The sequence below is a fragment of the Loxodonta africana genome, chromosome 15, assembly GCF_030014295.1.
Source record: "Loxodonta africana isolate mLoxAfr1 chromosome 15, mLoxAfr1.hap2, whole genome shotgun sequence".
Classification (NCBI taxonomy): domain Eukaryota; kingdom Metazoa; phylum Chordata; class Mammalia; order Proboscidea; family Elephantidae; genus Loxodonta; species Loxodonta africana.
This window is the reverse complement of record NC_087356.1, coordinates 62,655,919-62,669,717: the sequence shown is the minus strand read 5'-3', so window position 1 is coordinate 62,669,717 and position 13,799 is coordinate 62,655,919. Positions and strand designations below refer to the sequence as shown.

At 40.2% G+C, this 13,799-nt stretch overlaps 1 pseudogene; it reads left to right on the top strand.

The window, feature by feature from the left end:
* Window positions 1–831: 831 nt before the first annotated feature.
* On the top strand, window positions 832–2,171 carry LOC111748884 (olfactory receptor 8A1-like; annotated as a pseudogene).
* Window positions 2,172–13,799: the final 11,628 nt, after the last annotated feature.

Genomic DNA, 13,799 nt, shown 5'->3' with positions numbered 1-13,799 from the left:
GCAGATTTTAAATCATTGGAAAGCCTTCTAGCCTTTTCTTACACTAAAAAAGTAAGGCTAAATAAGAAGTAGTCACCTGTTCTGACTTACCTGCACATTCTACTTAAAGACAAATTAATGAACAGATCTGGTTCATAACCTGGGTACTGCCATAGTATGTTTCGAGACCAGGAAGTGTGAGTCCTCCTATTCTATACTTCTTTCCCCAGGATTCTTTTGCCATTTGAGACCCTTCGCATTTCTGTATAGCTTTGAGGATTGGCTTTTCCATTTATGTGAAGAAGGCTATTGGAATTTTGATGGTTATTGCATTGAATTTGTATATGGCATTAGGTAATATTGACATCTTGACAATATTAATTCTTCCAATCTATGCCATGACATGGATGAACCTTGAAAACATTAGGCTGAGTGAAATAAGCTAATCACAAAACAACAAGTATTGAATGAACTCACTAATAAGATATACCTAGATTGGGCAAATGTACAGAGATCAGAGTTGAGTGGTGGTAACCAAAGACAGAAGACAGAAAAGCTGAAGTATTATTTAGGACACATTGAGTTTCTGTTTATGGTGATGAAAAATTTGGAATGGATACTGATGATTTTTCCACAACACAATTGATGTAATAATCCTTACTGAATTGTATACATGAAAAATGTTGAATTGAGCAATGTGGTATTATCTGCATTTTTACAAAAATCAAAGAAAGAAACAGCCCAGGATCTCTAAGCTTGGGACAAATGCTCAGAACTGGCTTCATCAAGGAGAATTACAGCCTTTCATGAGGCTTTTCTTTCCCAGCCCCACAGGCTTCCAACCCCAGGAGAATGCCTGAACAAAATCACTCTACTGTGACAAAATTCATTCTAGGAGGATTAACAAATCTGCCAGAGCTCCAGCTCCCTCTCTTTTTCCTCTTTCTAGGAATCTACTTGATCACCTTGGTGGGGAACCTCGGCATGATCATGCTCATTTGTCTGAATTCCCAGCTTCACACCACCATGTGCTACTTCCTCAGCAATTTGTCATAAATACATATGTGCTACTCCTCTGTCATTACTCCTAAAATGCTGGTGAGCTTTGTTTCAGAGAAGAACAGCATATCTTATGCAGGGTGCTCTATTTTTTCCTTGTTTTTGTTGTTGCCGAGGCTTACATGCTGACAGTGATGGCCTACGACTGCTCTGTTGCCATCTGCAGCCCTTTGCTTTATAACATCATTATGTCACATCAAACCTGCTCCCTGCTAGTGGCTGCAGTCTACATCATAGGGCTCGTTGGCTCAATGATAGAGACTGGCCTCATGTTAAAACTGTCCTATTGTGAAAGCCTTATCAGTCATTACTTCTGTGACATCCTCCCTCTCATGCAGCTCTCCTGCTCTAGCACCTACAACATTGAGCTCACAGTTTTCTTTTTGGCTGGATTTGACATCATAGTTATCAGTTCAACAGTCCTTGTCTCCTATGCATTCATCCTGTCCAACATCCTCCACATCAGGAGCACAGAGGGTAGGTCCAAAGCCTTCAACACCTGCAGTTCCCACCTTACAGCAGTGGGAATCTTCTATGGATCTACTGCATTCATGTATCTAAAACCTTCCACAGCCAGTTCCTTGGCCCAGAAGAATGTGGCCTCTGTGTTCTACACCACAGCGATCCCCATGTTGAGCCCCCTAATTTACAGTCTGAGGAACAAGGAAGTGAAGGCTGCCATGCAGAAAACACTGAGAAGAAAACTGTCTTAATACAAATGTTATTATTCTTTCTCAATTTTAAAACTAAGTTGTCACAAACACCAGAGGGAAGACCACCCATGGATGAGGAACACCAACCCTCCACGTTATTGGTGAATGTCTTCTGTCATTCTCCTCTCCTCCTTCCAACCCTCTCTCGTGCTTTACTGTTTGCAACCAGCTATTTTCAAGTTCATATTTTCTTTTATGTGTAATCTATTCTCTCTATCCTGAGCCCTTTGCTAAACATTTACTAACTTAATTGTAATTTAACATAAATTTTAAATTTTAAGCACTCAGTTTGAGAGTCATTCATTGTTCATTACCTTCCGTAGAGAAAATATTATTATCATTACTTTCTATAGGGAAAATATTACCACCTGTGACAATGGATTGTTCTATAGATCTGCAGCATTCATGTACTTAAAACCATCCAAGGTCAGTTCACTGTCTCAGGAGAATGTGGCCTCTGTGTTCTATATCACAGTGATCCCCATGCTGAACCCCAAATTTAGTCTAAGGAACAAGGAGGTGGAGGCCACCATGCAGAAAACACGAAGAAGAAGACTGTTATGGTTGCAAATGTCATTATTCTTTCTCAAGTTGAAAACTGAGATATAAATATAGGCGGAAAGTCATGTAAAGATTTACACACACATTGATAGAGAGCAAATATTTCTCAGCACAGCTGATTAAGTGCATCCACTCTTCTTTTCTCTTTCCTTTTTACTTTCATGCATTTCATGTTTGACTCTGTTTCAGTCTTGCTGATTTCAAGTTTATGTCTTCCACGTAGGATCAGTGTTCTCTCTTTGGCCCTCTGATAAACATTACCTATCTGGATTATAATATAAAATAAATCTAAACTTTCATCAATGACTTTAAGAGAGACATTTGATTTAATTTCCTCTGTAGAGAACATATTACCCAAACCAATTCTCATAATTTGCCCTTTGGTGTACACAAGACAAATGGAGATGAAATTGAAAGTCACCAAGAAGTAACACAAAAAGTATTCCTTAACTAGGTTTCTCCCTTTTCTTCTTTCTTTCTCTCTTATTTTACTTTTACTCTCTGCTTATTCCTACCCACGATCTTCTAAATGGTCTCTTAGTTCACTTACTGACAACACCATCAATATCATAGCATAAAATAATTATGAATCCTAGGAAGTCTTCTAAGTATTTTACTTTATTTTCTCATTTTCTGAAATGAGAAAACTTTGATTTACAGAGGTTAAGTAAATTCTCAGGCTTACATAGCTGGTAAACTTGCAACACTGGGATTCAAACTCATAATTCGTTATCCCCTTTCTCTCGGCTGATAGTCTGTTTGTACTGTGTATAAACTTTATCTTAATTACAATTTTCCAATTTCAATAATCTTTTGAAAGTAACTGCCCCTATTTATACTATCTCTCCAATCATTCCAGATGAACAAGGAGATACTAGGCACTGCTAGAGTCTTTGTTACTCCCCTAAATAACTGGTTGATCTGCTTCTCCTGCCAACCGGACTCAGTAAATCCAACTGGCATGTGGTACATAGTCTTCCCACTTTTGCCTAGAACAATATCAGAGATTCATATTAAAGTATCAGGGGCCATACACTGCAAGAGATATGTAGAAATTCTTCTGTTATTTATTATTGCTTTAGAAACCATATTGTATCAGTGTTTGTCATTTTTAAGTATCTTAGGCACTATGGGGCCCTGGTGGTGCAATGGTTAAGAGCCTGGCTGCCAGACAAAAGGTTGGCACTTAAAATCCACCAGCCACTTCTTGGAAACAGTATGGGGCAATTTTACTCTATCCTATAGAGGCGCTATGAGTTGGAATCAACTCAAAGGCAATAGGTTTGATTTTTTTTTTTTCCAGTCACACATGGAAAAGTGAAATAGCTCTATATTTCTCAAGTAGAAAGGGATTTCATAGTGAAGATTATATTCTCGGTTTTTGTGTTTGTTTTTTTAATAATTTTATAAACAGAGGTTAGGGAACCCTGCTGGAGTATTAAATTCAAAGAGACACCAGCATAGATATGACCTAGAGGTCAGAAAACTCCTACTGCTGCTGTCATGAAAAATGACTCTCACATCCATAAAACTGGTAAACAACCGAAATGTAGACCAACTTTCTAGACAGATGGGCCTCCACAGTCTTGCTTGTCAACAGCAATTGCAGCTGAAGGATGGTTGCCACCTCACTTCCACCTCCCAAAGCTCACATGAGTGCCTTTAATTAGTAAAAACTAATTCACACTCGGAATTCTAGCTGCAAAAGGCCTCTGGAATTTTCAACCACTCTGAATAGGAGTGCAGAATGGAGCCATTCCAAAATGTCCACCATATCCATTTTCTCCTACATGATCTCTCCTAGAACTGAGAAATCTACCATCAACGAACTCCTTAAAAAAGAATTAACCCGAACCTGTTGCCATCAGTTCTGACTCATAGCAACTCTAAAGAGCAGAGTTTTTAAACTGCTCCTTAGAGTTTCCAAGACTGTAAATATTTACAGAAGAATAAAATATCCTTATTACCTAAGGTGAGAAATAGTTCTTTTTTTTTAATAAAAACTTCAAAATTGAAACTCATAAAGCAAAAAATTTGGGTGAATTTGATTACATCACAGCTAAGAAATCTTATTCAACTAAGGATCCCCATGGACAAGAGTAATAGAAAGGTAATAACCCAATCAAAAAATGAGGAAATGACCTGAACAGACATTTCATCAACAAGCACATGAAAAGATGCTCAACATCATTAGCTATTCCCAAAACCAAACCAAACCCGTTGCCATCAAGTGGATTCCAACTGACAGCAACCCCATAGGACAGAGCAGAACTTCCCCATAGCGTTTTCAAGGAATGGCTGGTGATTCAAACTGCAAACCCTTCGGTTAGCCACCTAAGGCTTAACCACTGTGCCACAAATTGACTCGATGGCAATCAGTTTGGTTTGGACATTAGCTGTTAGAGAGATGCAAATCAAAACAACAATGAGATACTACTTCACTTTGACTAGGATAAAAATGACTAAGATAAAATATAAAATAACTAAAGTTAGAAAGCATGTGGACAAATCAGAACATTTATCCATTGCTAGTGGCAGTGGCATTACTAGAGTTGGTGTCACCCTGTGCAGTAACTCATGTTCTCACCAGCCTGGTGGGCAGGGTGATGGGTAAAGCCCTTCTCCCCCCGCCCCCATGAGTAGAGCAGCCAACCCTGTCCCACCTCATCCCCTGTAAGAGCCCAAGGCCACACAGACGCACTCCTACCTACCCCACCCGCTGCGGATCCCCACAGCTCCTCCCCTCTCTCATTGGACAAGGCGAATGCTCTCCCCTCCTGACTGGCAGAGAGGGGTTTGTGATGAGTAACTGCCCTGGGTTACTAATGACACCACCCCTGCTGAGCCACTGCCTTGGCAATCTCTCCCCTGTGGCACCTCCCCGCCCACTGACACTACCGACCTGGGGTCATTTTTTTGTCACTCTCCTGACAATGTCAGGGGATGAGATCTGCACCCCTTACACCCTATTAGTGATGCCACTGGCTGGTGAGAATGAAAAACGATACAGCCACTGAAAAATGATAGGATTTTCCTCAAAAAGTTAACCTTGTTGGAAGCTATCATATGACCCAGCTATTCCACTCTTAAAAAAATATGTATACAAAAGAGACTTGAAAGTAGTGACACAAATAGAAGCCTGTACACCAGTGCTCATTGCAGCACTATCCACAATAGCCAAACGGTGGAAGGAAACAACCCAAATGTCCATCAACATGTAAACAAAATGTGGTATATACACACAATGGAATATTATGCAGCCATAAAGAGAAATGAAGTTCTGATGCATGCCACAACACGGATGAACCTTGAAAAAGTTATTCTGAATGAAATAAGTCAATCATAGGAAGACAATTATTGTATGATCTCACTAATATGAAATATCCAGAATAGGCAAATGTATGGAGATCAGAGTTTAGTAGTGTTTGCCAGGGGAGACAGGGAAAAGGGGCAATCATTGTTTGGGTAGCACTGAGCTTTTTTTCTGCGGATGAAAAGTTAGCAGTAGGTGATTGGTGATGGTTGATGGAATTGGTCTCACTGAATTGTACACATGACAAATGTTGAAATGGCTAATGTTTTATCCGTTTTTAAAACAATAAAAAAATAAAGAAATCCTTTCTCAGTCTGGATTTAGAGGCAGAACAGTCCAACTGTGATCCTGGGTAGTGAAGTTAAAGGATGCCTCTGCTCAAGGAGCTGGGGCAAGGTAACCCCTGTGGGACACCACAAGATGGCAATGATTAAACACCACCCCATAAGTCATGTTCTCTAGAAACACACCATGTTTATTTCCTTTTTCTCAGGAACCTCCTGACCTTGTCTCAAGATTCATCATGGTGCTGCAAGTTTATGGTCATTTGCCCAGTCAAGAGGAAAAGCAGAAGCTATCATAGGTCTGTATTCTGGCAGACAGACATCACGAAGAAGACTCAAGGGGAATGGACAGGGGAATCCTCAGGGAAGAGTCTGGGAAAATTGGTCCAATTATCTCTCCTCACTCAGGAAGTCAACTTCCCGTTGTAAATATTTTTTATGCAGTGTTATAGAAGAATTACATTATTTTTTATTAAAAAATACCTGTAGTGGCAGGAATGCAAAATGATCAAACCATTTTGGAATATAGTATGGTGCTTCCTCGATGTTGTTCTTGTTAGGTGCCGTTGAGTCAGTTCTGACTCATAGCGACCCTATTCACAACAGAAAGAAACACTGCCCAGTCCTGAGCCATCCTTACAATCGTTGTTATGCTAGAGCTGATTGTTGCAGTCACTGTGTCAATCTGCCTCATTGAGGGTCGTCTTCTTTTCTGCTGACCCTGTACTCTGCCAGGCATGATGTCCTTCTCCAGGGACTGATCCCTCCTGACAACCTGTCCAAAGTATGTAAGACACAGTCTCGCCATCCTTGCTTTTAAGGAGCATGCTGGCTGTACTTATTCTAAGACAGATTTGTTTGCTCTTTTGGCAGTCCATGGTATATTCGATATTCTTCACCAATACCACAGTTCAAAGGTGTCAATTCTTCCTCGGTCTTCCTTACTGATTGTCCAGCGTTCACCTGCATATGATGCAATTGAAAGTACCATGGCTTGGGTCAGACACACCTTAGTCTTCAAGGTGACATCTTTGTTCTTCCACACTTTAAAGAGGTCCTTTGCAGCAGGTTTACCCAATGCAATGCATCTTTTGATTTCTTGACTGCTGCTTCCATGACTGTTGACTGTAGATCCAAGTAAAATGAAATCCTTGACAACTTCAAGCTTTTCTCCATTTATCATGATGTTGTTCGTTGGTCCAGTTGTGAGAATTTTTGTTTTCTTTATGGTGAGGTGCAATCCATACTGAAGGCCGTGGTCTTTATCTTCATTAGTAAGCACTTCAAGTCTTCTTCACTTTCAGCAAGCAAGGTTGTGTCATCTGTATAACGCAGGCTGTTAATGACTCTTCCTCCAATCCTGATGCCCTGTTCTTCTTCATATACTCCAGCTTCTCGTATTATTTGCTCAGGCTACAGATTGAATAGGTATGGTGAAAGAATACAACCCTTATGCACACCTTTCCTGGCTTTAAGCCAATCAGTATCCCCTTGCTCTGCCTGAACAACTGCCTCTTGATCTATGTAAAGGTTCCTCATGAGCACAATTAAGTGCTCTGGAATTCTCATTCTTCGCAGTGTTATCCATAACTTGTTATGATCCACACAGTCGAATGCCTTTGCATAGTCAATAAAACACAGGTGAACATCCTTCTGGTATTCTCTGCTTTCAGCCAGGATCCATCTGGCATCAGCAATGATATCCCTGGTTCCACATCCTCTTCTGAAACCGGCCTGTTTCTGGCAGTTCCCTGTCGATATACTGCTGCAGCTGTTTCTGAATGATCTTCAACAAAATTTTGCTTGCTTGTGATATTAATGATATTGTTCTATAATTTCCACATTCGGCTGGATCACCTTTCTTGGGAATAGGCATAAATATGGATCTCTTCCAGTCAGTTGGCCAGGAAGCTGTCTTCCATATTTCTTGGCATAGAAGAGTGAGTACCTCTAGCACTGATGTTGATATTCAATATTGATATCAGTTGATATTCCATCAATTCCTGGAGCCTTGTTTTTCCCAATGCATTGAGAGCAGCTTGGACTTCTTCCTTCAGTACCATTGGTTCCTGATCATATGCCACCTCTTGAAATGCTTGAACATTGACTAACTCTTTTTGGCATAATGACTCTGTGTATTCCTTCCATCTTCTTTTGAAGCTTCCTGTGTCATTTAATATTTTCGCCATAGAATCCTTCACTATTGCAACTGGAGGCTTGAATTTTTTCTTCAGTTCTTTCAGCTTGAGAAACACTGAGTGTGTTGTTCCCTTTTGGTTTTCCATCTCCAGCGCTCTGCACATGTCATTATAATACTTTATTTTGTCTTCTCGAGGCACCTTTTGAAATCTTCTGTTCAGTTCTTTTACTTCATCAATTCTTCCTTTTGCTTTAGCTGCTCGACGTTCAAGAGCAAGTTTCAGAGTCTCCTCTGACATCCATCTTGGTCTTTTCTTTCTTTCCTGTCTTTTCAATGGCCTCTTGCTTTCTTCATGTACGATGTCCTTGAAGTCATTCCACAACTTGTCTGGTCTTCAGTCACTAGTGTTCAGTGAGTCAAATCTATTATTCAGATGGTCTCTAAATTCAGATAGTATATACTCAAGGTCATATTTTAGCTCTTGTGGACTTGCTCTGATTTTCTTCAGTTTCAGCTTGAACTTGCATATGAGCAATTGATCGTCTGTTCCACAGTTGGCCCCTGGCCTTGTTCTGACTGATGATATTGAGTTTTTCCATCGTCTCTTTCCACAGATGTAGTCAGTTTGATTTCTGTGTGCTCTATCTGGTAAAGTCCATGTGTATACTCATCATTTATATTGGTGAAAGAAGGTATTTGCAATGAAGAAGTCACTGGTCCTGCAAAATTCTATCAGTCGATCTCTGGCATTGTTTCTATCACCAAGGCCATATTTCCCAACTACTGATCCTTCTTTTTTGTTTCCAACTTTCACATTCCAATCACCAGTAATTATCAATGCATCTCGATTGCATGTTCGATCCATTTCAGACTGCAGCAGCTGATAAAAATCTTCTATTTCTTCATCTTTGCCCCTAGTGGTTGCAACATAAATTTGAGTAATAGTCATAATAACTGGTCTTCCTTGTCGGCATATGGATATTATCCTATCACTGACAGTGTTGTACTTCAGGATAGGTCTTGAAACATTCTTTTTGAACACCATTCCTCTTCAAGTTGTCTTTCCCAACATAGTAGACTGTATGATTGTCTGATTCAAAATGGCCAATACCAGTCTAATTCAGCTCACTAATGCTTAGTGACCCCCACGTGTCTGTCAGTTTGTAGTACTGTGGGGGCTTGTGTGCTGCTGTGATGCTGGAAGCTATATCACCAGTATTCAGATAGCAGCAGGGTCACCCATGGAGGACAGGTTTCAGCTGAGCTTCCAGACTAAGACAGACTAGGAAGAAGGATCCAGCAGTCTACTTCTGAAAAGCATTAGCCAGTGAAAACCTTAGGAATAGCAGCAGAACATTGTCTGATATGGTGCTGGAAGATGAGGCCCCCAGGTTGGAAGGCACTCAAAGATGACTGGGGAAGAGCTGCCTCCTCAAGGTAGAGTCAACCTTAATGATGTGGGTGGAGAAAAGCTTTTGTGACCTTCATTCGCTAATGTGGCGTGATTCAAAATGAGAAGAAACAGCTGCAAACATCCATTAATAATTGGAACCTGGAATGTATGAAGTATGAATCTAGCAAAATTAGAAATCATCAAAAATGAAATGGAATGCATAAACATCAATATCCCAGGCATTAGGTGCTTCCTTAGAAAGCTAGAAATAGAAATTCCATATGATCCAGCAATCCCTCTCCTAGAATATATCCTAGAGAAGTAAGCATCGTCACACACATAGACATATTCACACCCATGTTCGTTGCAGCATATTCACAATAAAGAAAAGATGGAAACCTAGATGCCCATCAACAGAAGAATGGATAAACAAACTGTGGTTCATACACATAATGGAGTATTAAGCAACGATGAATCTGTGAACCATTTCATAATGTAAATAAATCTGGCGGGCATTGTGCTGAGTGAAACAAGTCAATCACAAAAGGACAAAAATATTATATGAGACCACTACTGTAAATACACTGGAAAATGTTTACATATAAAAAGAAACAATCTTTGATGGTTATGAGGAGGGGAGGAGTGGGAATACAAAAACACCTAATAAACAACAGGTAAATGGAAACTTTGGTAAAGGGTAAGACAGTACATAATACTGGGGAAACCAGAACAAACTGTACAAGGCAAGGTCATGGAAGCTCCACAGACACATCCAGACTCCCTGAGGGACCGAATTGCTGGGCTGAGGGCTGTTTGGACCATGATCTTGGGGAATAGCCACCTCAATTGGCATAGCACAGTTTATAAAGTATATGTTCTACATTCTACTTTGGTGAGTAGCATCTGGGTTCTTAAAAGCCTGTGAGCAGCTATCTAGGATACTCCACTGGTCTCACTCCTTCAGGAATAAGGAAAAATAAAGAAAACTAAAGATACAAGGGTAAGATTAGTCCAACGGACTAATGGACCACATCTACCACAGCCTCCACCAGACTGAGTCCATTACTATGAGATGGTCCCCGCCAACCACCATGGACTTCTCTGACAGGGATCTCAAAAGGGGATCCCAGACAGAGCTGGAGAAAAATGTAGAACAAAATTCTAACTCAAAAAGAAATATCAGACTTGCTGGCATGACAGAGACTGGAGAAACCCTGAGAGTATGGCCACCGGACACCCCTTCAGTTCAGTAATGAGGCCACTCCTGAGGTTCACCCTTCAGCCAAAGATTGAACAGGCCCATGGAAAAAAACAAGACTAAAGGGCATACCATCCCTGGGGCAGGGACTGGAAAGCTGTTAATAGGGAACCCAGGGCTGAGAAGGGAAAGTGTTGACATGTCATGGAGTTGTTAACCACTGTCAAGAACAATCTGTGTAGTCTTTGATGAGAAACTAGTTTGTTCTGTAAACCTTCAGCTAAGGTAAAAAAAAAAATTAAAAAAAAAAATCCCTGTAGTTAGCTATAACAATTGAAAACTTTTCTCAAACAGAGGACTTTTATTTTGTTCTATTTTATTTTTGTACTTCAGATGGTGTAGAGAGCAAATTAGTTTCTTATTAAACAATTCATACACATATACTTAGAATCCGCCAGGCGCTCCTCGGAAACTCTATGAGGAAGTTCTACTCTGTCCTGTAGGGTCGCTATGAGTCAGAATTGACTCGAAGGCACTGGGTTTTTGTTTTTTTTTTTACACATATTGTTTTGTGACATTGATTGCCAAACCCAGGATGTGTTAACACTGTCTGCTTCTCTACCTTGGGTTCTCCCTTACCAACATTCCTGTCTCCTCTTTGTCTCTGGGCTGTTGTTCCCATTTAGTCTCATTTTGTTTGAAAAGCCTGTCTAATCTTCGGCAGAAGCGTGAAGCTGAGGAGTGACTGCAGTAAACAGTTCAAAGTGTGTTCAGGGGCCATACTTTCTGGGTTTCTCCTCTCTCTGTTGGACGATAATCTAGTCTTTTCTTGAGTTACAAATTTGTTCGCCAGCTCCATCCAGGACCCTTTACTGTGACCCCTGTCAGAGCAGTTGGTGGTGGTAGCTGGACACCATCTGGCTGTGCTGGACTCAGTCTGGGGGAGACTGGGGTAGTTGTGGTCCATGAGTCCTTTGGACTAGTCTTTCCCTTGTGTTTTTGGCTTTCTTCATTCTCCCTTGCTCTAGATGAAGTAGGACCAAAGGAGTACCTCAGATGACTGCTCACAGGTTTTAAGAAGCAGAAGCTATTCACCAAATTAGGATGTAGAAAAATTTCTTTTTATACTATGCTATTTTTTTTTATGCCAATTGAGCTAGATATCCCCCAAGACAATGGTCTCCAGCCCTCAGCCCAGTAATTTGGAAAATGAAATCCTTGACAACTTCAATCTTTTCTCTGTTCATCATGATGTTGTAAGGATTTTTTATTTTTTTATATTGAGATGTAATCCATACTGAATGCTGTGGTCTCTGACCTTCATCAGTGAGTACTTCAAGTCCTCTTCACTTTCAGCAAGCAAGGTTGTGTCATCTGCATATTGCAGTTTATTAATGAGTTTTCCTCCAATCCTGACACCCCGTTTTTCATCATATACTCCATATCCTAAGGTTATTTGTTAAGCATACAGATTGAATAAGTACGGTGAAAGGACATAACTTTTTCTGATGCACACCTTTCCTGACTTTAAACCACGTGGTATTCCCTCGTTCTGTTCAAACAACTTCTTGATCTATGTGCAGTTTCCCCATGAGCACAACTAAGTGTTCTGGAATTCTCGTTGTTTGCAATGTTATCCATAATTTGTTATAATCCACACAGTTGAATGCCTTGCATAGTCAATAAAACACAGATAAACATCTTTCTTGTATTCTCTGCTTTCAGCAAGGATCCATTTGACATCAGCAATGATATCTCTGGTTCCATGTCCTCTTCTGAATCCGGCTTGCATTTCTGGAAGTTCTCTGTCAGTATACTGCTGAAGCCACTTTTGAATGATCTTCAGCAAAATTTTAGTGGTTTGTGATATTAAATGATATTGTTCGGTAATTTTCACATTCGGTTGGAAAACCTTTCTTGGGAATAGGCATAAGTACGGATCTCTTCCAGTCAGTTGGCCAGGTGGCTGTCTTCCAAATTTTTTGGCCTAGACAAGTGAGCACTTCCAGTGCTGCATCCATTTGTTGAAACATTCCAGTTGGTATTCCTTCAGTTACTGGAGCCTTGTTTTTCACCAATGCCTTGAGTGCAGTTTGGACTTCTTCCTTCAGTATCACTGGTTCCTGATCACATGCCACCTCCTCAAATGGTTGAAAGTCCACCAGTGCTTTTTGGTATAGTGCCTTTGTGTATTCTTCCATCTGCTTTTGATGCTTCCCACGTCATTTAATATTTTCCCCATAGAATCCTTCAATATTGCAACTGGAGGCTTGAATTTTTTCTTCAGTTCTTTCTGCTTGAGAAACTCCAAGCCTGTTCTTCCCTTCTGGTTTCTATCTCCAGGTCTTTGAGTGTCATAATACTTTACTATGTCTTCTTTAGCGCCCTGTGAAATCTGTTCATCTCTTTTACTTCATCGTTTCTTCCTTTGGCTTTAGCTACTCCACATTCAAGAGCAAGATTCAGAGTCTCTTCTGATATCCATTTTGGTATTTTCTTTGTTTCCTGTTTTTTAATGACCTATTGCTTTCCTCATGTTTGATGTCTTTGATGTCATTGCACAACTGTTCTGGTCTTCAGTCATTCGTGTTCAATGTGTCAAATCTATTCTCAAGAAGGTCTCTAAATTCAGGTAGGATATACTCAAGGTCATACTTTGGCTCTCATGGACTTATTCTAATTTTCTTCTGTTTCAGCTTGAACTTGCATACGTGTAAATCTTTTCATGAGTTTTTATAATTGTGGTCTCATGTACTATTAGTCCTTTTTTGATTGACATATTTCACTCAGCATAATGCCCTCCACATTCATCCATGTTATGAGATGCTTCACAGATTCATCATTGTTCTTTATCATTGTACAGTAGTTCATTGTGTGTATGTACCATAATTTGTTTATCCATTCACCTGTTGATGGGCACTTAGGTTGTTTTCATCTTTTTTGCTATTCTGAATAATGCTGCAATGAACATGGATGTTAAAATGTCTATTTGTGTGGCTGCTCTTATTTCTCTAGGATATAGTCCTAGGAGTGCGATGGCTGGATCATATGGTATTTCTATTTCTACCTTCTCAAGGAAGCACCATATCATTTTCCAAAATGTTTGTACAATTGTACAGTCCCACCAGCAGTGCATGAGTCCCAATCTCCCTACATTCC